Source organism: Colletes latitarsis, chromosome 1 (assembly GCF_051014445.1).
Source record: "Colletes latitarsis isolate SP2378_abdomen chromosome 1, iyColLati1, whole genome shotgun sequence".
NCBI lineage: Eukaryota > Metazoa > Arthropoda > Insecta > Hymenoptera > Colletidae > Colletes > Colletes latitarsis.
In genome coordinates this window covers 41,056,652-41,084,325 of record NC_135134.1, presented here as the reverse complement: position 1 = coordinate 41,084,325, position 27,674 = coordinate 41,056,652, and the positions used below count along the sequence as shown (strand labels likewise).

At 34.3% G+C, this 27,674-nt stretch overlaps 1 protein-coding gene across 6 annotated transcripts in view; it reads right to left on the bottom strand.

Moving 5' to 3' along the window:
• LOC143345127 (neural-cadherin) overlaps positions 1-27,674 on the bottom strand; it is a 354,511-nt gene that overhangs the window by 117,357 nt on the left and 209,480 nt on the right. The gene's annotated exons all lie outside the window — the stretch shown is intronic.

Here is a 27,674-nt window from a genome sequence, read left to right as displayed (position 1 = left end):
ACTTTATGAAAACTCCAACCTGATATCTTTGTTAATCGTTCGGTTGGAAGGCGGATAATTTTTCAATGTCCCTGGTCTCGCGTGATGTTCTCGCGATACTTCTAGACAGCTAACGACCCATTATTTACGAGTCTCGTAATACAGAAGCATTAATGTTGCTTCGTACGACACGGAAATCACTCAAATATCGACCGAGTAGCAAGTAAATATTTTGTTATACTACGTTAACATATCTAGCTAACAAAAGCATAAAAGATTATTTAAATAAATCATAATACTTGCTTTTAATATTGTGACATTGCCGGATATCTTGATTTTTACACTATCATTATATATTAAGATATATCAATTCTATATAATTTAAACAAATAAACTTTGTATTACTTGTTCTACGATAACGTTGTGTCTATAACATATAAAATTCAAAACCTAATTATTTTATGAATCAAAATATCTTTCGTCGATGTACGGTTAATTTTCATATTAATATTAACTTAATTAAATTTTAATTTTAGCGTACTGTTTTTTCTACAAAGCAATTTCATTATTTGCCCGTGTTTTGGCCATTTTTGCACACTGGGTGCATTTCGCGGGTAGAACAACTTGATTTCGCGCGAATTTCCGGACGTTGGTTTCTGTTCCGTGTGAAAAAGTCAGTTACACGGTGCGCGATTGAGCCCAACCTGGAACGACACGCGGGCTACAGCCCCAAAGGATTTACAGTGCAAATTGTTTTGCACCTGTCACGGATTAAGGCCGCAATTGGGATTAAATTCACTTGAAATTTTCTGGATGTAACGGTGTGTTTTAACCATTGCATCATCCTAGGCGGAGGTTTTTTCTAAATCCAAGTATCGGTTTCTTTTCATACACAACGACGATAGCCAACTCTTGTGTCGCAAGTGTCAACCAAAAGGTAACGATTCCTCAAATAATCTTGAAAGTATACTACGAATAAAAAATAAATAAAATAGTTGTATTTATATTATTGATATTTAAAATTTTTAAGTGAACACCCTGCATAACCAATAATATTTTTACCTACATAAAAATTTTTTATACGTACAGGGGCAAAAATACATTATCATTTCGTGTTTGCCACGGGATATATTATTCAGTGAATTTATTTTTATTAACGAAACTAAATTTCTCTCGACGAGAAAGAAACGTCCGACGATTTTTCATTTCATAATCTCGAGTAGCGAGAACATCGTGGAAATATTCATCCTTATTTCTATAGCTAAGTAACGACTACCGGGGTTCAAATTGCGTTACACAGCGTGTTTCCAAACTTTTAATTGCGGCCGACGCGCCATATTATTTATCGTCTGTAACTTTTAATTTCACCGACCACTTCCTGGCTATTTTTCCACGGGACACAAATGAATCAGGACAGTTGCCATCGCGTCGGAAATTATCGTGCACGTACGTATTTTCGTACGCGAAATTAATCACACGGAAGCAAGTAAGTACGATCGAGTTGATGGCGATCAAGTGTTCAACACGCTTGTTTCTAGTTTAATGAAATTACTGTTAATTAAAATTACTGCCGGTGTTGTGGTCGTTTAAAGTACTGAGTGGATTAACGTTAACCATGTAATTTCCATGAAATCCTGCGCACTATTGAGAAAAAAGTTCGAGTTGGTGCTGAAATTTTTCGACGAAATTAAAAAGTTTGAAATCGTTTAAAAAAAATTATTTTTGGTTGCACGGGTCAATTACAATAATTTTTGGTCAATAGACATACCCCCGAAATCCTACCCAGTTTCGAGAAAAAAATTCGAGAATGTATGAAATTCTTCGGTGAAAAAAAAATTTTTCAAATCGTTCTAAAAAAATTATTTTCGGTTGCAAGGGTCGATTACAATTATTTTTGGTCATTACAAATACTCCTGAAATCCTACGCACTTTCGAGAAAAAAATATATTGTCTGGCCATGAATGAATGATTCCCCTGAAATTTCGTGTGTTTCAAATCGGCCTGAAAAAATTATTTTCGATTGCGGGGGTCAATTACAATCATTTTTGGTGAATAGACATATCCTTGAAATTCTACGCAGTTTCGAGAAAAAAATTCTTTACTGAAAATATTTTCTATAACTTTTTAACGAAGCCTCAATCAACAAATTAGTATCCTTGATTTTCGTCTTATTTTGGCCTCTAGAATCTCCCATTACAATTTTTCCCAAGGGTGGCCGAACACCCTGTACAATATATAATGCAAAGATGAAACTTTTTTATTTTTGTCTTTTTTTAAATAAAACTTTTACCAGTGTGTTTGTGAGAGTTCTCTGATTAAAATGAGACCAAACACAATATAATTCGTTTTTAACCTACTTCCAATAGAGTATAAAATCTCGTTAAATACGTAAAATACGAACCCAAGTTATGTAAAATGCGTTTGGTCTTATTTCAGTCAGAAAACCTCTACAGACATATTAGTGAAGGTCCAGTAAAGCGCAGTTATCCAATATTTGCTGTACTTTATAATTCAGAGAGTTATACGATTGGTAAACGTTTATTAGATATATTTTATGCATGTAGAACCACAAAAGTTGCGAATCTCAAAAGTAACCAAGCTTCTATAGAGGTAGTTTTCGACTGCCCCAATTAGAAATAAACCAACCGTAAGAATTTTATGATTCAGAGTGACCCAAACAACCTGGAAAGCTTTGTTAGTTGCCTCACAATACACTCTCTATTTTCTCCAACTTTCTCAACGGTTCGTATTTCTACAAGTATGATGCTATTTTTCCGGCGCTTTTCTTTTCCGTTGCACGACTCTCACACGAACATGGAGGCAGGAAATGCATCTAGGATACTTCCAATTGCACCGACAGTCGTCTTACGTCAATATTTATTCAAAGCTATCGTCGATACGTCGATTTAACAAAAAACTGTTCTCATTCGGAGAAAACGGAATAAATATGAGAAATTACTCTTCGACGATGTACAGTTTTGTTAATGGGGCTCGTCGATGATTTCCAACAGACGCGTACCTCGTTTTAACGCGTTCGAGAAACGTAAAACGAAATGTATTGCACGAGTATCGCCGGAGGCGTTCCATTTAATCGAACGTTAATTATATTAGCTGCATAGTATTTCCATTACACGGGTAACATGTTTCGATGCATCGGGTTTCAGCAAACATCGGTACAATATTGACAACATTTTGAAATGAGAAAATCGCGAAATTGTTTGAGGATGTAAATGTATTTTCTGTAGATTACAGTGAAACTTTAATAATATTTAAACGTTCGAACAAAACATCGAAAGCCAACACACGCCTAATATTGGAAGAATGCTAAGGGACGGAAGCGTGACGACTCAAATGTTAGAAAAATATTTCCGAAGGCGTAAAATTTCTTTAGTACCTCCCGCTGTTTCCTTTTTATGGTGTGTCAAAAGTAACAAGAAGACTGTAATAGAAATTGGTACAAGTCAGGTTATCGCTACGTCAAGAGAAGCAGAGCACGAATCTCCTCGAATTTTACTAGAATTTCCCGCTCCAAGGAGGGAAATTGCTCGTACGCCAGAGGATCTCTAAAGGGAGCGTAGGAATTCGAAATCTATAAAGAGACGCGTGCAACTGCTCGTTCCTGTTCGAGCAATTGTTCCCAATTGTTTTACTCAAACTTTCGCGCGCAATTTCTTAAAATTAGTTACCCATATCGTTCTTGTTACGAGATCTCCGAGTATCGATTCTACTATTATAACGTCTCGCGAAGAAGAATTATATTGACTCGTTCCACGCCTGAGAGACCAGCTGGCTGAAATTGAGCCGAGACTTCTGATACGATTACATTATGTTCCTCTCCGTTATACTGAAATAGTATAGTCCGGTCTTCTATCTTATAATCTTCGATTATTTCGGTTATCGCGAAAGTAGATTTCTTCTACACCACAAGAAAAAAACATAAATATGTATTTTGAAATAAGTTCCTTGCACAAAATTCATTCTTGATTTCTATTAGTCCAAAAATTACAAATTTATCGTGAAACCATTAAAATTATAGTATGTAACATTTGAATTAAAGTATAGAATAAACAATAATGTATCAGCAGATAACTAGTTTTTATTTTCATATAGTTTTTAAAAACATTTTGAATTATATAGTTATAGAAGTGTATTTTGAAATAAGTTTCTTCCACAAAATTCACTCTTGATTTTTGTTAGTCCAAAAATTATAAATTTATCGTGAATCCATTAAAATTATAGTATGTAACATTTTAATTAAAGTATAAAATAAACAGTAATGTATCAGCAGATAACTAGTTTTTAAAAACATTTTGAATTATATAGTTATGGAATTATAATCAAATGCAGAACAATTTATTACGCTAACAAATAGCAAATATTAGTGTTTATTGCATAGTAAAATTACTGTAAATATCAAGCATCATACTTTTGACAGTTCAGATCAATGTCAATTGATGATGAATGATTAATAAAAATATACACTACTCGAGAAAACTAAAACGATTATTATTATTGTTTATTATTATCGGGCAGATTTCTTTTAAATTCAAGGATATATTCGATCGTAGGAACTTTGTTAGTTTCCGTTCGATGTACGAAGCGACGAAAATTGTTAAAATTTCCAGGTGCTTACGACCGTTTTAGAACTCGTCGTTGATTTACTTCCGTTTCTATTTTTCTTTTTCGTTGCCACGAAGTTCTTCCCACGTCGTTATTTCTCCCGCGAGAGTAACGGTGCAGGTTCGAACCTAACCGAGGGACGAAAATAGACGAATGGAACGTCACTCGATCGAGGTGAAAAGATAAGTCGAAATTACGGTCTTCAATCCGCTAAAGAATTCCGTGGAAGAGAGAAGTGGTACACGGGCGAAATGTTTGCCGTTGCAATCAAGGGGAATTAACGAGAAAACGCTAAACCGAAACAGCAAATCGCCGTTGTCAAAACAAGACCGCACGCGTGTAAAGAACGAGAGAATTTCTCCTCCATTTTATCTCTGGTTACTTACAAACGGAAAACAAGAAATTTCATCGGTTTTCATTTTCAATAAATTTCGTTCAGCTAGATCGATACTCCGAACGCCACAAAATGATTTATACACAATATTAGCAATTCAATCAAAACATTAGGTATATTTTCGTACATTTTACTCACTCAGTTTGGACTCAATGACCAAAGAAGACGAAGTGGTAATCGTAGAATTTTCTTACCTGTAACATAAAACAAACAATAACCATTAGAATACCGTAAAAGTTTGAATCTTCTGAGCGAAAAATAATGTCCCAAATTGTGAACATTTTAGTCGACTAGTTTCTCGTCTGTAAACGCATGTATACACGTTCATGCTACCACAGATGCACGTAAGGTGTGAAGTTTCCGATTGGTAGAATGAGATTCGTGATGTAATTTCACCGATCAGAAGTCGAAGCACGTTTCTCGCCTTACGTGCATCGGTGGTACAATGGACATGGTCGTTTGATACGAGTATACTTGAACGTACTTAGAAACGAATAAAAAATATCCAAACTATTCGATCCTAATCCTTTTCCTGCGAACAAACAATATATCTTTCACGCTGCTTAAATTATTTGGAAGTCAATAAATAGGACAATTTAAAAATTTATAAATAACATCTTCACACACAATGACGAGTCTGATTCGTTATAAGTTTTTAATGTCAAGTTTCACAATCATGAAGCTACATCATCAAGTTTTATACATAGCATTTTGAAAAAATTATTTTTGACTGTGGGGGCCAATTGTAATTATTTTTGGTGAATAGGCATACCCTCGAAATCATACCCACTTTCTAGAAAAAAATTCCTTATAGAAAATATAAAGTCTGACCATGAATGAATGATTCCCCTGAAATGTTATGTGTTTCAAATCGGTCTGAAAAAATTATTTTCGGTTGCGGGGGTTAATTACAAGCATTTTTGGTCAACAGAAATACCCCCGAAATCCTACTCAGTTTCGAGAAAAAAATTCCTTACTGAAAATATAATTTCTGACGAGAAATGTCTGCCCGAATTTTCATGCGAATCTTTAAAATGTCATAACTCCTGAACGGATTGGACGATTTTAATGTTTAAAAAAGCAAACTACGCGTATCTTGATGGAGAATATGTAGAAATTCCAAAAATATTCGAAAAGTTGATCCTTGACCCCGCAAAATGAGAAAAACCCCATAAAAATGGTCCAACTTTGAAACAGCCATAACTCCTACAATAGTGAATATATTTCAGTGAAACTTTTTTCTGAAGTAGAGCTCATGAATACCTACAAAAAAGTAATAAACAACTTCTCTGTACAGCATCAAACAAGTTTATTAAAAATGAAAAATGAATTTTTAAGAAAAATCGACGAGGGGGTAGGCTGCTGAAATTTTCCGGCGAAAAAAAAAATTTCAAATCGTTCTGGAAAAAATATTATCAGTTGCAGGGGACAATTACAATCATTTTTGGTCAATAGAAATACCCCCGAAATCCTACTCAGTTTCGAGAAAAAAATTCCTTACCGAAAATGTAATGTCTGACCATACCGTTGATATATTTCACTGAAATTTCATGCGTATCTTTAAAACGTCATAACTTCTGAACGGATGGAAGGATTTTAATGTTTAAAAAGGCAAATAACGCGTATTTTAGTAAAGAATATGTAGAAATTCTAACAATAATGAAAAAGTTGTTCCTTGATCCCGTAAATTTAGAAAAACCCCATAAACATGGTCCAATTTTCAAATAGCCATAACTCCTACAATAGTGAATATATTTCAATGAAACTTTTTTCTGATATAGAGCTCATGAGTACCTTCCAAAAAGTATTAGACAACTTTTTTATAGGGGGATCAAATAAAATCATAAAAATGAAAAACGAATTTTTACGAAAAATCGACGGGGAGTAGGTGCCTAAATTTTTCGGCGAAAAAAAAAATTTCATATCGTTCTAAAAAAATTATTTTCAGTTGCGGGGGTCAATTACAATCATTTTTGGTGAATAGACATACCACCGAAATCCTATGCAATTTCGAGAAAAAAATTCGAATAAGTACTGAAAGTTTTCGATGAAATTAAAAAATTTCAAATCGGTCTGGAAAAATTATTTTCAGTTGCAGGGGCGAATTACAAGCATTTTTTGTATTTACTGTTACAACAAGAATTTAAATAACATTGAATAGTATACGTTTGAAAAATTATTTGGAATTAAATTGTTCGTCAAGAGATCAAATAAAGTTTAAACTGGCTCGTTAACGATAACTTTTTCCTTTCGCGAATAAAATATTAACGCCCAGACATAGACTACGACTATTCCCCCTTCGAATTTTGATTAACTAACTGCTTCATAAAACACGTGGCTAAAGATATTTCGGTTCAGCGGCTTTCAGTCATTAATTCGTGGATCGTTATGGTCCGAGGCGACGCCGCGACGTTCAGACTTCCGTCACCTGTTGACAGAAAACAGCCGCAGCTCGGAGCATTCGACGTGACTGGTGTGACAGGGCTGTAATTATTGTACGCCGCGCAGAATCGCTTTTGACATTGTAAAATTCATCGAGGGACACGCGTGGCTTGCATCGTTCACGTCTCATTCGCGTAATGGCGCTGGTTAGTATTATACGCGCGAATATGTTCGACCAATTTCCACTAAACGTGACGATCTTAAGAACCTACATATGTTCCAAAGTACTTTGTAATAAATGCTTTTGGAAATAACTGGAAAATATCAATACAGAAGAACCATGTAAATTAAGAAAATTAATGCTTCGTTTCATTTAATCGAAAACGTATATGGCAGTAATGATATTCGAGTATTTATAACATATTATATTTGAGTAGAACAAAGAACAGTGTGGGCTGGAAAGTTGGTTTGGTTTGATTGGCTTGCGGAAAACGAGTGGTTATCAGAGCATTAATAAACGGTCGGTATTTAATTTTAATAATTCGTTGGCACAAACTTTGTGTGGATCTCCTTTTCAAAGGGACAGAGAACTTAAATATTGTTGGGGAAATAATTATTTCTTCACTTCTCAAGTCTTCTTATGAAAGTGATGTAAGTAATCAATATAATTATACAACACTGGTATTGTGCATATTTGATTTATCATAATATTACTATGTTTAACATCTGCCCTGGTAATTTCACGTACATTCGATCAATTCTTATTTCATTATCAAACAAATATTACTACGGTGTAAATAATATATACAGGGTGTTCGATCAACCCTTTAATGGGAGATACTAGAGGCCAAAATAAAACGAAAATCAAGAATACCAATTTGTTGATGGTGGCTTCGTTAAAAAGTTATTAACGTTTAAACTTTCGCCCTTAATGAATTTTTTTCTCGAAAATGCGCAGGATTTCGGGGGTATGTCTATTCACAAAAAACGATTGTAATTGCTCCTCGTAACCGAAAATAATTTTTCCAGAATGATTTGAAACTTTTCAATGTTCAGGGTAACAGACAGTCATGGTCAGACATTATATTTTCAGTAATGAATTTTTTTCTCCAAAATGGTTAGGATTTCGAGGGTATATCTATTCACAGAAAACGATTGTAATTGACCCCCGCAGCCGAAAATAATTTTTCCAGAATGATTTGAATTTTTTTAATTTAATGTTTTATAACTTTTTAACAAAACCTCAATCGAAAAATTGATATTCTTGATTTTCGTCTTATTTTGGCCCCTAGAATCTTCCGTTGAAATTTTTCCCAGGGTATATTCAAATTCATCAGAAGATGTATTGTTTTCTGTGATATTAAATTCAACCAAACCTAACCAACCTTATCAGAACTATCGTGACAAGAGGAGTTTCTTTTAAAATATTTTTAGAGAATATGTATTACGCATTTTCCTCGGTATTTCTGCGGGAACCGCATTACCATATTCAAGGATATTGTTCCGACATTTTCAAAGACCGAGTAGACTACGAAAATGATATAATTTCCATTTCAAATAATTTCGTACCGCGCTTCCAAGAACTTTGGATCCCCTAGCGATCGTTACAACATAAAGACGTTTCTAGGTCGTTTTATTCGCCGTGCAGGCGGATCGTGTAGAAAACAGTCACCGTTAAACTATCAAACAACTGTTGTATTACAGCACTATAATGCAAAACATTGGAGATCAGAAGTCATGGATAAACAACATGAATACAGAATGGTCTGTAAAATTATCTGTTATAAAACGAAAATTCGTTTATGTGATATCTATTTCGAAGTAGCAAAACTAAGAAAATTCGTTATTTTATTAAATATCATTTAAAGATCTAACAAGAGTTTATTTTTTTTGCGTAGAATAGGGATCTAAATAGAAAAAGATAGAGTTCTGGTTTAAAAAACAATGTTACTCTTCCTTTTTGAAAGTAAGAAACTTTTGTATTTAAAATTTTTGGTAAAAATGCATTGTTCTGAGGTATTTAAATTAAAATCCCGTTACTTTTAACTGTCAAAATATTCGTCTCGATCGATTCCATGAAAGACCCATGGTAATTGTTATTTGATAATGGGTGGATATCTGTGCAGCTGTCACCTAAAATAGACCAGATTGCCAGATAGAAACGTAATATTAGATTTACGATTGGAGCGAATTTGTCTGTGGACCGATGCGATTGGAAAACAATACGTTACTGGGATTTAGAAAATTTATGGACGTTGCGTAGAACTATATGCAGCACGGATTTAATATTAAACCAGTCGATTTCATGCAATTTATATATCTATATTTTGATTTCAATCCGGGAATTAGAATTTATTTTTTAAATTCAATTGCGTTGAATGTGGTCACGTACAGGCATTTTATTATTTATAATTAATACTTTCTATTTGACATTTAACGATGATTTATAGTCAGTGTTTTTAAATGGGTATACAAATCTTTGAAAATTTTATATTTTCTATAATTTTGCATATACATATATTTTAAATTAATTCATATATGACATATTGTATATTATATGGACTCTGTTTTTCTAAGTATTTTTTATTTAATATTTCCACTTATTTAAGCACATATAATTGTTTGTTCGATAGTCTTCCATCGCATTATTATTTTAGTAATTTTGAATACGATCACTAGACTGCGGATATTTATGCATTTATAGGAAATTTAACTTTTTCAAAAAACTACAGAATGCACTTAATATGCCAAAATATAAGAAATGTTTCAAGTAAGATACAAATTATTGTATTTAGGGGTTGAGATAACCCTCTATAAAGTTCCCATTTCATTAATTCTATTCATAACAATATGAATTTGCATAAAGATCCGCAGTTTAATGATCACCAACGATAAATAGCAGTGTTAATATTTATACTTATTTAAGCACATATAATTGTTTGTTCGATAGTCCTCCATCACATTATTATTTTAGTAATTTTGAATACGATCACCAACGACAAATAGCAGTGATGTTCGTCCAATGTTTGTTAAATTATTTAGAGTGTTCGTGTTTCAAGTAAATATTTTCTATTTTAAATGATCACTGCTCGTACCTACAAATTTCATAGATCCATAATTAGAATCAAACAAAACGGAACCGTGTGGCGTTCGAGTCCGCGGGAATAATTAATTTCACCGACGGATTCAATTTTTCAAAATTTACAAATGTCCCTGACATTTTTTTGCCGTGATATTTCGGTTGTAATGCAACTCCAGCGGAAGATTCACCCGCTGCTAAAAGCAAAATGATTAATGGCCGACGGAGCGTGAAATTCCACGCGCGGCAGAAGAAAAATTTGACGTTTCCTTCTCGCCCAAAAGCTTTTTACTGAAATAATAATTTCTGATGGCGGGAAAAAATGTTCATGAGCACGACATACCATTTCTGGAAACAAAACTTCCAGCGACCAGAGACTCACACTTCCATTCCATATGCGATACAGTTTCAGATATTAATAAACACATTTATCTAATGTGCAATCGTACGAAAAAAGCCCGTAGCATAAATCAGGATACGATCAGGTCACGTTAAAATCATTTATTCTTATATTTTGAATAACAGTTCTTCTGTCATATGTAACACTTGTAATTTAAATTTATTATTGAATGTCAGAAATGTATTGATGAATAACAAAGAACACTCATTGTTTAAATGACATTTAGTAGAGAAAGAAGAAAAATTCTTATTTGGATGAAAATAAAAATTTGAATTATGGAATTAAATATTTTACAACAAATAAAAGGTTGAGTAAACATGGGTTAATAACAAATAATACAAATTACGTTTATTTAAAATATATTGTAGGTAAGGAGGAGCGAAATTGAACCAATGAACATGTTTTTGTAGAAAATAATAATTTATTTATTAATTAACACTTATTTTACTATAAGAAACCTATAACAGTTTTGTAACATTTTGTTTAATTCATCAATAACATAAGTTTTGTTGTGGCTCAGTTATTCACCACCCAAAAAATAATATAAATAAATAACTGGCAAACCAAAACGAGTAGAAAAATATTGTTACCTGACAATTGCAATAAAATAATTGTTAATTCATATGAGCAGAAGTTTCTTTTCATTTTCTATTAGAATATGTAAATAAATTATTATGTTCTACAAACGTTCATTGCTTCAATTTCACTCCTCACTGTATTTATTTGAATGGTAGATTACCAATAATGCTAACATATAGCAATTTATTCGTAATGTTTATTCGATCGAACAGTTTAATTTTGATTTGTTCATTGCGAAATATTTAATTTTATAATTGAAATTTTTATTTTTATTTAACGAATAACGGTAAAATAGTTGTTCAATTCTTATTTGTTATTCAAAATTTTTATTTAGTTAAGGATTTTATCCATGCTCGAGTATCTTAAAAAAAACAAAAGAAAAGTATAGTAGACAGGTTATCGAGAACTTCACTTTTCTTTGTTAAATCCTCTAGCCCTGTGAAAGCATCGAAAGACTATAAAGTTGAAATAATGGAACCGATTTTCTACCATGACAGGCATTTATGAACAGAAGAAACAAATTGCAGTGTCTTCTTTCTGAATCGCGAGGCTGTAACTCAACGACGAGAAAAATAATTTGATTTTTCGACAATCGTGACGGGAAACTAGTTACTCTATTTACGATAGAACTCCATGTTTTCATAAAAATATATGACAGCCCTTTATACTATATTAATCAAATTTAAAATAATTTTTAGAATAATTTTTTTTCTTATCGAATGTCGTTTTAATCATTTTGACGATCACTGAAAAATATCAGTAATGAAAATATTGCAATGTTGTCTTCATTCAATCAAATTTTAAATGAAAATATTTTCAGCCAATTTTTCCATTTTATATCATGTTTCATTTAATAAAACTCCATAACAATGATTTCCCTTGTATTTGCAAATATTATCGATAACAGGATAATTTGATTTATCTTAACTGTCCAATTTTTTAATGTCATTCGTTTAATCAATTATAATTGTTTTGACGGCCAATGTGAAATATCAATAAAGAAAAATGTGAAACGTTATTCGACGAAATCTAAAATGAGAATATTTTCAGCTTACACTGCTATTTTATGGAAAGCGTAAATTATCGAATTGAATTCTTAATTTGACAAATGCTTATTTAACTCAAAAAGTCCTTATCAAAATAAAATATTAATTAAATAGGTACAGTTTGAAATTACGCAGTTTTTCATTCGACGTTAAAACAATGTGAATATTTTCTACGAAACGAACAGCGTTGAATTAAATAAAAAAAAAAAACAGAGGCACGCGTGAAAAGCAAGAATGTATTTTTTTAATTCGCCAGTATCGGTATAGAAACAAATGCAAGCGTAATTTAGTCATTATAAAACGCTGGAATAGACATTTTGCAGAGTGTTCGAGGGGAATAATAAAAATCGTTTATATTTTATCGATGGAAATCGAATTGCCTCTCGCAAACCATTCCCTATTTCGTCGTTCGAACGCGGCACACTTTGATCGAGGACAACGAACGACAGGAATTTTTAATTTCGCAGTTTACGAAGCACGAACGGAAATCGAGTCTTTGATTTAAATGCACAGACATACTCCACACATGCGTTTCCAAATAGGAAATAAAGAAAACAATCGAAATGCGTTTCCTCTATATTTCGCGGCTTTCAATCTTCGTCGTGGCGGTTTGCGAATTAAACGCAAATTTTATCGCTGGTTGATCTTCGAAAATATTTAAATTCCTAAATGGAAATGAGAATAAAACGCGACCGTTCGCGGTACAATTAACTTTTCTTATCGAAGAATCAATATTCCAGTACTTTTGTTATTATTTACGAAAAACTATTGCCTAGTAATTACGCAAACATCCTACGTACAAATTTAGATACACTTTCGATTGAATAAAGAATTTATAATCTAGTTTTGTCGCACACCATGATCGATAGGAATTGCTGAAACTTCTTTGGGTGCATAGTGTCAAAGTAAGTATGAAAATAAACATAGAAGGGAGCATAAATTAGAATAGTTGTTACGTTTGTAAGATAGAGAATGAAAAGCCCTTTAAAATGAAATTTGTTTCAAGTCGATAGCGTAATTAGTTCCGGAGATATAAGGGTTCGAAGCGTTTGTTTACTTTTCATTGTTGACGTCGCGAGGTCGTTGACCTCCTTAGAAATCTAGGTCACTCGGTTACGTTTGAATTACCCTTCCACTTAAATTATGATATCTCCAAAACCGAAAGCCCGATCGATATAAATCAAAAGCCATTTTAAAAAGGAAGGTTTACCGCTTCTAACAGTGGCCCAATAATAGAGAAAAACACTAGTGGTTGTGTAACTGCACGTGTCTAAAGTTTTATTATTTTTAATACGCCTTAATACGCTTCCTCTAAGACAGAGAGTGGAATTTAAAGTATTACCCTTTCATTTAAATTCCAATATCTCCAAAACGGAAAGTGGGATGGACATGAGCCAAAAACCATTTCAAAGGGGAAGCTTTTTCGCTTTTAACAGTGGTAAAATTATGCATAAAGCATGAGTAGCTTCGAAACTGCACGCGTCTAAAATTTTAATAATTTTATGAAACTGAAGACTCTTTCCTTTCGTCCTTGCTATATATTTCCTATTTAGAAACTAAACGTAAATATACTAAAATACACGAGCATACAAGATAAAACGTGATCCTGAACAAACATAATAAGTTGAAGGGATGCTAAAACACGGTGATTCTGACAGTAAAATCACGTATGTACTGATAGCTAGCGGTTCTCAAAGTGCGAAACGAACTTCTGGGCGGCCGGGAATAAACCAAAATGTAAATATACGTCGAAATCTATGGTTAAATTACAAGCGAAGTTCATGAAGTAGCTATATATGTATAAAGCGTCTGGTGTAAATGCCTGGTAAGCTTCGATATAATAACTTTGGGTTCTCATATTTTTGGGATTTGCGGAAACTTTACGGTAAACCGTACCTTTTAAATTCGAGGGTCTCGCATCGGATAAATTACCTGGCCGAGTGGACACTGATCCTCTACTAACTTGTCGATGCGGGACAACTTCGGTTGAAGTTCTCGATGTTACTGAATACGAGATGAACTCCGAACGTTTGAACTTATACCACTCGATAAAGTAAGAGGACGACTTGCTTCAGTACCTCCGATATTCGGTAAAGTATTTTCACGGTTTAACCCTTTTCTTGGTCCCTGATGGATAGGTTCACGAGTGTTCGATCGATCGATATTAAGGGGATAGGCCACGATGAACATTTGAAAAAAAAATTTTCCAAATCGTTCTAAAAAAATTATTCTCGGTTGCAAGGGTCGATTACAATCATTTTTGGTCATTACATATACTCCTGAAATCCTACGCATTTTCGAGAAAAAAATTCCTAACCGAAAATATAATGTCTGACCAGGCATGCACCTATTCCCCTTAAAATTTTCGGCGAAAAAAAAATTCAAATCGTTCTGGAAAAATTATTTTCGGTTGCGGGGGACAATGACAATCATTTTTGGTGAATAGACATACCCCCGAAATCCTGTGCATTTTCGAGAAAAAAATTCATTACGGTTGGAACTTTAAACGTTAATAACTTTTTAACGAAGCCTCCATCAACAAATTGGTATCCTTGATTTTCGTCTTATTTTGGCCTCTAGAATCTCCCATTAAAACTTTTATGCTCATATAAAATAACAATCTTTTTGTATTTTTTATACTGTACCAGTCAATTCCTAATAACTCATGTATTATTAAAACTCGTATAATGCCTTCTCAAATATATCTATAAATGCGACAAATTTCAGATTAACAAATAATCCTGAACAGTATCCATTTTTCGAGCTGCTTTTATTCGTTAACACGAATTATTTTGATTCGAGTCAATATCAATAAATCATTTTCAATGAGAGAATAATTTTTTTGTTTAGACGGTAGTTCATTAAATATTATTCTGTCCGAAGTTTACGCGCTCAGGGCGAGAATATATCCAGCCTCGCCAGCGAAACGTGTATTTGAACAAACTTGTGTCCTTGCGCAATAACAGCAAAATTTGGTCGCCAGATTCTACACATAAGCAACGCGGTTTCCGGGCGGTTAGAACGTTGCCTTCGCCGTCGGTTTCTATGTGTACGCATTATTTACGAAGTGTATACGCGTACTCATTGCATACTCTGTTTCAAAGTGACCCAGATTAACATCATTGACACGATCGAGCATTGTACTTCTGTGTTATTCCGTGTTAAATATTAAATTTCTGGCCCGAAAATACGTCGCTCTAATTAATTATAGAAGACATTGATGGAAACGTGCGACCAGCTATGATTTCAAATTTAATTTAACAAAATTACACGGTGTACCATCTAACTTGACGGCCTTAATTACTCGTAAACTGTTCTATTAAACTCTGATTCTGTATTCCAGTGTTCCCCAAAGTGCGGGAGAGGGCGAAGGGTGTGCTAACCTTTGTAGACATTATAGTATAATGAACTAAGGGCGCGGACGAAATTCTATTAATTTTATTAACACATTCTGCGAGACTAAAATTGTGATTTTATGTTTTTCGAGACTTCTTAAGACCTTGAGATGAAAGTCTCAGAAATCTCTTTCTGTTGATTTGATAACGTTTATGTCATTATTCGTTATAGACTAAAGAGGTCTCGATAAAATAAAAATTCTAATCCATCGTGAGGCTTCAGTTAATTGACAAATTACGAAATAATATTGCCTCGACGTGCCCAACGATTAAAAGTTTTCCATAAATTTCTGGAACTATCTAGATTGGCGTATATCTTGGTACATCGTTATAACAAGTGCCCCTCGAGATTCTAGATCGACATTTAGCGATAAAAATCCTGTTTCTCGAGCACGATGGAAAAGCACTCTCGAATAATTTCGCGTCTTATCAATATGGATCTCCGACTGAACATTATAGAGGGAAGGTATTGTATACTAGGAGATTCGGTTGAACGGTATCAACCGTTTTTCAGATTCGCGTTAATGCCGCGCGAATACAAGCGATCAGCGTGCCAACAACGAGCATGCTAGAAGCAACGAGCGCTGGGAAAATATTCGATGAAAATTTTTCACGTCCTTGCCATGCATAACTGTTGAACACACTGAATTTAAATGTCTCGTAATTTCCACCGCTATTGCCTGCAAGAAACGACGAATGGCTGTGCAAATCGTGTGCAATTCAAGGGAGTTCCTTCTCTCTATTCCAAAGTGGAACACCATGTATATAGACATTTTAATTACCTGGGGAACGAAGGAAAACTTGGAAACGATCTCACAATGGAAAGACAATTGAACGAGTCACTCCTTTGAGGGTCTGTCTACAATTACGGTGGAACGAAAATCAAAATTGGAATCAAAATTGTGCGACTGCTTTTCAATGGCGAACAAAATTTGTAGTGCTCGGAAAAATGAGTCAAAGGATAAAAAATAACCCAGAACAAATGTGTCTGTAACAATTATAGGATTTCTTCACTTGTCATAATTGTTTTAAAAAGAGAAATTAATATTGTAACTGTTTTCAGTTATTAGAAATGTCCTCTACCATATATATAAAAATGAATTGTAGTGATCGAAAAAATGAATGAAAAGATAGGAAATAAGTTAGAACGTATACAAGATGTTCGATTACCTATGGGAAAAATTTGAATGGGAGATTCTAGAGGCCAAACTAAAACCGAAATCAAGAATATCAATTTGTTGATTGAGGCTTCGTTAAAAAGTTGTTAACGTTTAAAGTTCCATACCGATCGGAAAATTTTTCGATGAAAAAAAAAATTTCAAATCGTTCTAAAAAAATTATTTTTAGTTGCGGGGGTCAATTGCAATCATTTTTGGTGAATAGACATACCCTCGAAATCCTATCCACTTTCTAGACAAAAATTCGAGAAGGTGTGAAATTTTTCGAGGGAAAAAAAATTTCAAATTGTTTTGGAAAAATTATTTTCGGTTGCAGGGGTCAATTACAATCATTTTTGGTGAATAGACATACCCTCGAAATCCTAACCACTTTCGAGAAAAAAATTCCTTACCGAAAATATAACGTCTGACCATACATTGACATGTTTCCCTGAAATTTCATGAGTATCTTTAAACCATCATAACTTTTGAACGGATTGAAGGATTTTAATGTTTCAAAAGGCAAACAACGCGTATTTAGGCGAAGAATATGTAAAAATTCCAAGACTATTCGAAAAGTTGTTCAGTAACCCCGTAAAGTGAGAGAAACCCCATAAAAGTGGTCCAATTTTCTAACTCCTACAATAGTGAATGTATTCCATTGAAATTTAGTCTGGAAGTAGAGCTCATGGATACCTACAAAAAAGTATTAAACAACATTACCGTAAAGCATCAAACAAATTTACTAAAAATAAAAAACGAATTTTCAATCAAGAAATTGATATTCTTGATTTTCGTTTGATTTTGGGCTCCAGAATCTCTCATTAAAATGTTCCCCAGGGGTGGCCGATTATCCTGTATGTCCATAACAGTTATAATATATATTTTTGTTGCTTCTTATAATTGTTTTCAGTCCCCTGAAAGCTTCCTCTAGCGTATAAGTAAAAATTTATTGTAGCGTTCGAAGGAATGAACGAAAGGATAGGGTTTGGGGCTGCATCCCCGCCCTAGTCTTCCATTTAATCCATGCACCGAACTCGGCGTCGAAAATACGGGGAAGGAATATCTGCAAATAAAGGAATCGCGTCTGCAAACAAAGGAACGCGCGAGACAAGGAAACATTGGCATCGATCGTAAAGGGGAGGGATAAAGGAATCGATCGTGCGGTCTCGTAAGAAGGGAAACTCGGTGTTTCCCGAGACTTATTTCAGAGAAGAAATTTTCGCTCGAGGTTACCACCCCCCGTGGCCCGTAGGAGCCGCGATAATGTACACGATAGTTATTTCACAGAGGGGCGCGTTGGGATCTGGACTTCCACGAGCGAAATCGCCCGATGTTTACGGTGGACGTTGAATGTAGACTTCGAGATCAAAGTAGCGGGATTATTGGCCCGGACTCTCCTATGCGAGGCATTGCCTTCTCCGGACGTTGACATCGAGACGTTTCACACATGTATACCGAGCAATAGATTGCCCCTTGGATAGAATTCAGATTCGACGATCGGAACTTTTGGAAAAGGTTATTTCACTATTGGTCAAGACAGAAGTTAAAGATCGATATAATCCGCCATTAAAGATCGTAGTCACATTTTTGGATAATTTTCGAACCGAACAATATATTGGAACTGAAACTTATGCTGAGATATATTAGAAAATGATTATGTTTCAGTTATGTAACACTGGGTGTCCATTTGAAAACTTTAAATATCTCCTAAACAACACATTTTTGGGAAAAATATAATTATTTCATTTATTTTTTATTTGTCGAACGCTTTCAAGGTTCTTTGAAGGGTAATCTTCTTTTTTTTTTAATGGGAACCTATATTTTTATTTACAGATTCTCATTCTAAGCAAACAAAGAACAATCTTTTTTATGGAACACTTTTTTATCGAATTTTATCTTACAAGGATATTTAATATAATAAATTTGTTTACTTATGAAACTTCTCTATTTTTCGGTGATTCAATGATGACAAATCAATAACAATTACAGATGAGAAGTGAATTTCAGAACAGGTTGTATTATTCCTCAGCACAAAATGAACAGAAAACATGTTACGAAGACAGAAGCAGTGCGGAGAAATAAGTCATAAATATAGAAAAATCGTGTTAGGTTTTTTTGTTTCACCCTAATGTACGCGCAGTAGGGACGAAAAACTGAAAATTGGAGGTTATTTGCTCTCATTAATCTTCGAATTCGTTCCACTGTGCCCGGGCCACGTTAATTATGACTTATCGTTTGAACTAATGACGATCTAGAATCGAACGATTCGTATGCGCGGATACGGCAAAATACATGATTAATTGAAAATCCGTCGAGAGTAATAGGTTTCTTGCATCGATGAAAATGTAAAATTTAATGATACTTTTTCAACGTTCGAGCACCGCTTCCGACGGTTATTTGAAAGTTTTTTGTTCCACGCAATTCGACAATTTGATTTCTCGGAAAGTTGATATGTAAATTTGAACGAACGATATGAAATTGTAGAACTTGTACAAAGTAATTTATTTTTTCCCTCTTTTTTTAGCGAGAATAAAAATTTATTAAATATCGTCTCACTGGTAGACGAAATTCTGAAATTATATTCAACAGTAACAAAACGACAAATTGGACAGATAATAAAATATGTTAAATATTTTATAATATACAAGCTGTCCCATAGATTTTGTTGCAAAAGAGTTAAGGAAGCGAGAAAACATTTTTTCCGTATTTTAAATTCTTCGAGTCGTTAATTTCTATATATGTACAGAGAATCATTTTTGGAACAGCGAGAAGATAAAGAAGTACAATTCCCATATTTTTTTATGTCCATATAAATCTTTAAAATTTTGCATAGTTCTTTTTTTTCACGAACAACATTCATTTGATATAGTGTGTCGTATTTCACATGGAAACGGAAATACGACGAAATAGTTTGTTCGATTCGAAAATATTTATTTTTATGTCTTGCTTTCGCGATTTCCCAGGTGAAAGAAGAATAGGTGACAAACAGTTATTTATTATTTCTTGAAGTAATTTATCATGGTTCAAGGGTTTTTATATTTTTATATTTTTAGAAAACAATCAGCACTGGGTCAAAACTATTAACACTTGTATTACCAAATCACAAATATCTAATAAAAATAAATGTTGGTATTTTCGATAAAGAAGTTTATATACTCTTCAACAATCAAATTAATTCTGATATATTTTTATTCTATATTTTTAAACAGAAAAATAGAGTTAAAAGCTTTAATAGTCGTGCTTGTATTGACTGAATTATAAATGTACGACAAAAATGTATTTTCTGTCCGCAAAAATAATGCACTTTTTACCGACTGCATTTATTTCTCCTGTCGATAAGGAAGTTCATTTTTTCCATATCCTTCAATCCATAAGAAACAAGTTATTTTTCATTTAGCCAAGTAAATCACCATTATAATGTACGAATACAAATAGAAGTAACTTTATATTTCTAAAACGAACTTTTACACCCGTGCTTGTATCGAGTGAATTACAAATGTTTAACAAAAATGTATTTTCTGTCCGCAGAAGTAATGCATTTTTTACCGACTGCATTTATTTCTCCTGTCGATAAGGAAGTTCGTACTTTCCGTATCCGGGATTCCTTCACCTTCGTTTAAAAACGGGGTGAATTATCAGGGTTGTCGCGCGAAGAAATACGAGGGCAAAAAGTTTGCCCCGGACGTTCGAGCTCGCCGGGGCTACTTCCCTATGCGATCGTCAACAGACATAGAATACCAGCCATCGTGAACAACGGATAGTGGAGGGGAGGAAGGGAGTCGAGCTCCTCGAGAACGTCGTTTCACTAGTTTCCGGACAAACGCGAGCATATGAATGATTTATCTCGCCGTTCGAAAGTCGTTCAACGGATCTTCCGAGAGCAGATCCCGTCGATTTATCGTCCAAGGTGGGCTGCCGTGGTACACGGTTTTTCCAACGGGATCTCGTCCGTGCACACCGTAACGCGGACCTACGAACGGCCAGCATCGATCACGCGACCAGCAAACGAAACCCTCCCATATTATCTCCTGTTGAATGCCGGGGCTTGTACGTTTTCAATTTCATGAACGTCGTGAGTTTCGTTTCGTGAAACAATGCCAGGGCACAATGCGGCAAATTCGGCTTTACGATTCGTTTCCCTTGTTTTTCCGTTGTTTTTTTTTTTCGAAAAAAAAAATTTTTTTTTTTTCCCTCAATTAATTTGCACCTGCCACGCTACGCCGAGCTAATGAGCGACCGTAACAAAGACGAATTTTCCGAGCAGCAGTCTCGAAACTCGGATAATAATCACGCGACGGGCCGTGCAGCCACGAAATAATTCTAACCCACGCATTCGTCGTCGTATTTGTTTCCCCCGTATTGTTTTCACGGTTGCTTACCGATTGTTCCTATTTGCCTCGCGCCATCTATTGTTGATGATTACTCCGGTCGGTTTGCTTTGTGCTGATTGCCGTGCACAAAGTGTGCATTTCTGAGTCGACTTGCTCGGTAACCAACGCTCTAGGATATAGAGATTATCCTTGAATTGTTCGGTTAACGCAAAATCTTACGAGGAGAATGTCGCGTCTGATCCTCGTCGATTTTCATGATATTTTGCAGGCTCGTAGGTTTACGCGTACGACGTTCGTAACCGGAGTTATGGCCGTATATGGCCAGTCATGGGGAACAGTAAATGTATTTACTTTAAAAAGTTACTAAAAGATTAAATTCAGAAATTTTTCACATCGTTCTAAAAATATTATTTTCGGTTGCAAGGGTCGATTACAGTCAGTTTTGATCATTACATATACCCTCGAAATCCTACGCACTTTCGAGAAAAAAATTCCTTAGCGAAAATCTAATTTGAGGTCAGAAATGTCACTCCAAAATTTCGTGCATATCTTTAAAACATCATAACTTCTGAACGGATTGGACGATTTTAATGTTTAAAAAAACAAACTACGCGTATTTTAACGGAGAATATGTAGAAATTCCAAAAATATTCGAAAAGTTGTTCCTTGGCCCCGAAAACTGAAAAAGATCCCATAAAAATGGTCTAATATTCAAACAGCCATAACTCCTACAATAGTGAATATATTTCACTGAAACTTTTTTCTGAAGTAGAGCTCATGGATACCTACGAAAAAGTATTAGACAACTTTTCTGTAGAGCGTCAAACGAATTTATTAAAAATGAAAAATGAATTTTTGAGAAAAATCGACAGGCTGCCTAAATTTTTCGGCGAAAAAGAAAAATTTTATATCGTTCTAAAAAAATTATTTTCGATTGCGGGGATCAATTGCAATCATTTTTGGTGAGTAGACATACCCCCGAAATCCTACCCAGTTTCGAGAAAAAAATTCGAGTAGGTATAAAATTTTATCGACCAAATTAAAAAATTTTAAATTGTTCTGAAAAAATTATTTTTGTTTGCGGGGGTCAATTGCAATTATTTTTGGTGAATACGCGTACCCTCGAAATTCTACGTGTTGTCGAGAAAAAAATTCTTTATCGAAAATATACTGTGTGGCCGGAAATATTTCCATAACTTTTTAACGAAGCCTCAATCAACAAATTAGTATCCTTGAATTTCGTCTTATTTTGACCTCTAGAATCCCGCATTAAAATTTTTCCCAGTGGTGGCCGAACACCCTGTATATCCGGAGACTAAAGAATGTCTATGAAGTAACCTGAATTTCTCTAAGCCAGTAATTTTATACAATGTTGCCTCACGATACGTTAAACACGTTCACAAATTCCTGAATTATTCCAAGACACGTGACAGCCTTCCACGAAGCTCCAACGGAGATTGCGTAGATCAGCAGGTCATCTTTGATAAACGATCTGCCTGAGATATTCCTAAGCTAAGAAATCAAGCAGATCGAGGTCCAGCGAACGTGCAGATCATGCTGCACTTCCATTACCCCACAGATCAGGTTAAACTTTTTTTAAAATTGCTTCCAGCGCTACTCGTACTACCGTGCAATTCGCATTTTCACTAAAACGTGTTTCGATAATTCAAGTAGAGGCAAACGTTCCAAAAAGCATGGAAGTTTTCTTTCTGATTTCTTTGTTTACATTTAATATTAACACATTGGCGAGATCTATCGCGAGTTTTAAAAATACACAAATTATTAACCATACGAACTTTCCAAGAAGTTCACGGTTAGTAAAGTATCGAAGAACGTCTAGATTTAAAGAGGTCGTTGGAGATTTAGATTTGCATAGTATTTTGAGAATATGATTGATGAATAATGTTGGTGCAGTCGCCGTACTGTTTGTAAAAATACGACGTAGATAAAATGCAACGTGTTTGTTTAGCTCGCGGGGGACGTAAAGCATCGACTACACGCTGCCAAGTCTGGAAAGTTGGATGGTTCATCGTATACGAGAATCGATTTCTGCTCGCGAGTTGTAATTTCGAAGCCAGAAGTGCGTTTCCAGGATTTCTTTAGTGTTGTGTTATTGCTTGGCTCGTTGCTTTAAATGTTTTCTTCGGGTGGGTTTGATGCTATTGGATCCATACTCTCAACAGATATTTCGTCGATATAAGTTAGACTAGTGAGTAACAGCGAAATAAAAATCGATCATTTTGTTAGATATACTGGAGGGAGATAAATAAACTTCAATTCGTTGGAATTTTCTATGTTTCCTTGTGCACATTTGAAGGATATTCAATGATTGTTCAGAGATCAAATTTCATCTAAAAGTGGAAAGATGAGGATTTTTATGTACTTTTGCAAAATGATAGTAGAATGATCCCTTTGTTGTAAGCAAAATATTAGATATTCAACACTTTTTAAGATATAAATAATTAAAGTGGAACAATTATAAGTTAGCTCTGCATGTGTATTTTTCTATTGAAAGGAAATACCCCTGGGAAACATTTTAATGGAGGATTCTAGATTCTAAATTCAAAAATTTCAAATCGTTCTGGAAAAATTATTTTCGGTTGCGGGGGTCAACTACAATCATTTTTTGTCATTACACATACCCTCGAAATTCAACGCACTTTCGAGAAAAAAATTCCTTACCGAAAATATAATGTCTGACCAAACATGTACCTATTCTTCTTAAAATTATCGGCGAAAAAAAAAATTCGAATCGTTCTGGAAAAATTATTTTCGGTTGCGGGGGTCAATGACAATCATTTTTGGTGAATAGACATAGCCCCGAAATCCTGCGCATTTTCGAGAAAAAAATTCATTAGGGGCGAAACTTTAAACGTTAATAACTTTTCAACGAAGCCTCCATCAACAAATTAGTATTCTTGATTTTCGTCTTATTTTGTCCTCTAGAATGTTGGAAAATGTTAGCTTCTATAAAAAAAATATAATATTTATCTCAGATCTAAGTAATTTTAAAATGATATTATTTGAAATATTATTAGATAAAAGTTAGTTGATGAACGAATATAAAATTTGTATTGTACTGTATGTTATATTAGCCAATTTGTCGAACGCTATGCTGATGAAGAAACTATAGACCGCGATAATTTCGACTGGTAGAAGAGTAGAGACGAAAGTGTCGATTTAAGGTTTCCATTCGGGGTCGATGGTAGCTTTAGATATGAGAGAACAAGACGAATAGGAATGTCGACTTGGACACTTTTCCCGAAAACTATTCTGATAAATTTTATCTGTTTCATTGGACAGATTTGATGACACCGAATCGATACCGTTAGCAGGATGATTCGTCCGTGCTTTCGTCGGCGTGGACGTTGAAAATGGCACGCCGTAATTCAGCTTAGTCAAATAGTAAGAAAATGGAAACGAAACTCGCAACTCGATGCTTATTCTATTCGTCGAACTTGTTAGATGTAGCAAGGTGAATCAGAAAGTCTCGCCTGTTTTCTCGAAAACTTTCACGGAATGTGTTCTCCGTTTCCTTATTGCGATTCGATGATATGGAATCGGTAATGTGCAACTTGAAAAGTTTTTGAACAACGTAGTAGTTTCGCCTATTTAGACAGCAGAAAAGCATAAATAAATATCGCTATCAAACATTTATATCGTGATACTGTTAAATATAGGATGAAATTTTGATTTGTAAAATTTTAATTAAAATCGCTATGCCTTTTAAAAAATAACCCTTTTGTTAATTTACATTTTTAATATACATTTTAGTTCAAACCTATTGTATATTTTGTATACTGCACCAGTTGATTCCTAATAACTTATGTATTATTAGAACTTGTATAATGCCTTCTCAAGTATATTTATAAGTACGACATATTTCAAATTAATAAATAATCTTAAACATTATACATTTTTCGAGCTCCTTTTATTCGTTTACACGAATTATATGATTTGAGTCAATATCAATAAATCATCTTCAATGAGAGAATAATAAATCAATGTTGAAGTCGCTAATTACTGCAGAACTGCGAAACATGTATGTGCATATAACAGGTCGATAGTTAATGGTAAATAAATGGAAACGCCAGTGACATATCCTAGATTATTGCTTCCGATAAGTGAGTGTTAATTATACTTTATAATTACTGTCGAAACACGAACGAAGCAAACCTAGAATTCGTTTACATGTTTATTTATAATAGTGGATGTTTAATTTCTTTAGTTTTTCTGTGTAACACTGGTAAAATGTTCCACATTCGTGACTTTAAATCATTCCAATGCATATTTTGCAATCACATTACGATCGCAAAACTGTCCCACGCTTTTATTACATTTATCATGTAACTTTATTTCGGAAAATGCATCGGCGGTTAACCTAGATTCACTAATTAGGAAACGTGCGAAAAATTGTGGTGCACTGATCGCGTTTAGTTTTGCTTCACTTTTTGCACCGTCCATTTTCACCATAAATTTAGTCGAACTGGTCCCTCTTAGATAACAAATTTTATGTTTAAAAATTTATCACGATTAAACCGACGCCCATTAATTTCGTAGAATTAAATTCTACCATACCGATTGGATTTGCTTTTATTACTTTTGGAAAGACGATTCTAATTATAAATTTCGCCGTGCTTTCGCCGCGCAAAGGTGTGTGCGAAATTTTATTCAAGAAAATAAATTTTCAATGAAATTTAATCCTCTATAATAGTATGGTTAATTATAATTTCATTATATTTTCAGCCATTTTGGATCCTTTAATTTTACTTTACTGCATTACACGCCTACAGTCATTTTCATTGAAATTTGCCAATATTGTAATTTGTTATAAGTAATTTAAACAGCGAAAAATTTTATTCGTTTCGATCACATATTTTTTATCGTAAAAATTATTGCATTTTAACTAAATAGTCACCTAACAATTTCTATAAAACGAATTTTGCAGCAATAATATTTAATCCATTGTAAATTTACTCATTTTAATATGATGAGTCTGCTATGAAATTTGTACAAGACCTGCACGATGCACGTTAATTTGAAAATCTCTTTAAAGCTTAACGGTACAGCGTAGCAAATTTTTTTTTATTTGTTTTCAATACAATTTCATTTTAATTACGTCTCCCAATAGCTTAGAAATTACATTCAAAAATAAATTACGCACGTTGGATTTCAATTATTTTTTAACACGCGCCACTCTTTCAGAAATTTTATTTTAAAAGTTGCGTAAACATTGATAATTGACATGCAAAAATATATTCCGACCAACAAACCGTATAAAACAACGTTTGCCAGGAAAATTATTAACAATTGAGTCGATTGTTTGCAGGAACAACATTCTGAATTAAATTGTACAAACTGTATCCGATAAATATAGTTTAGCAATGGAATATGCTATTTATCGGCGATTTAATCAGTGGTTTATATTAATAATTTATATAGAAAAGTTTCTGTTAAATTATAGAAATTATGAAGGAATTTTTGAGGAATATTTTAGTAATTTTCCCCATCACGCTAAAATCATAGAAAAGTATCGTTTCGACCAGTGCCCACTTTTACGTACGATTAGATACTATTTTCGATGTTTACGAACGAAGTAAACACAAACATTTCATTCGATAAACTTTGTCGACCGTTTGAAGTTGAAATGCCATCGTCAAAAACAAGATTAACAAAACTAAAGGGCTCAAACTATAATTACGACACCAGATCGAACTAAGATTACTGAAAACTAGTGAAAACAAATCATTCCACCCCTCGTCGTAATTATATTTCAACACCTCCATCCATACGATATACCTGGAATTCCAACGACTTCAAACAATCAACATTTCACCGTCACAAAAGAATTTCCACCGCGCGAATTCTTCGACATCCCCCTCAACATAATCACGAGTCACATTTGTATTCCGTAAGCAGTGAAACGATGCGTATCGAGCTCCGTGGTCCTCAAACTATAAGCAAGGCATACTTAAACGTCTGATCGACAGCGTGTAACGAGAGACACAGTTCGTTGCTCGAGCACTATGTGTTCCTCGAGCTATTACGGAGACACCGCGATAAACTGAGTTCCACGGCCCATTTCCCTCCCGGCGGAGTGCACTTTTATCGTCGCGCCGTCAAATTAAATCTCGCGGATCCCCGTTGGTCCCCGTTCGAGGAGATCCTCGCCGAGCACCGTGGACCCGCGAGCGTCTCGCCGTCGCGCGTCGATCGTGAATTTCTCATCGGCGGATCCGCCGGCTCGTCGAGCAATCGTTTCCATCCGGATGCGTTGCAATTGGCACGCGAACGAAACGCAGGTGAAAA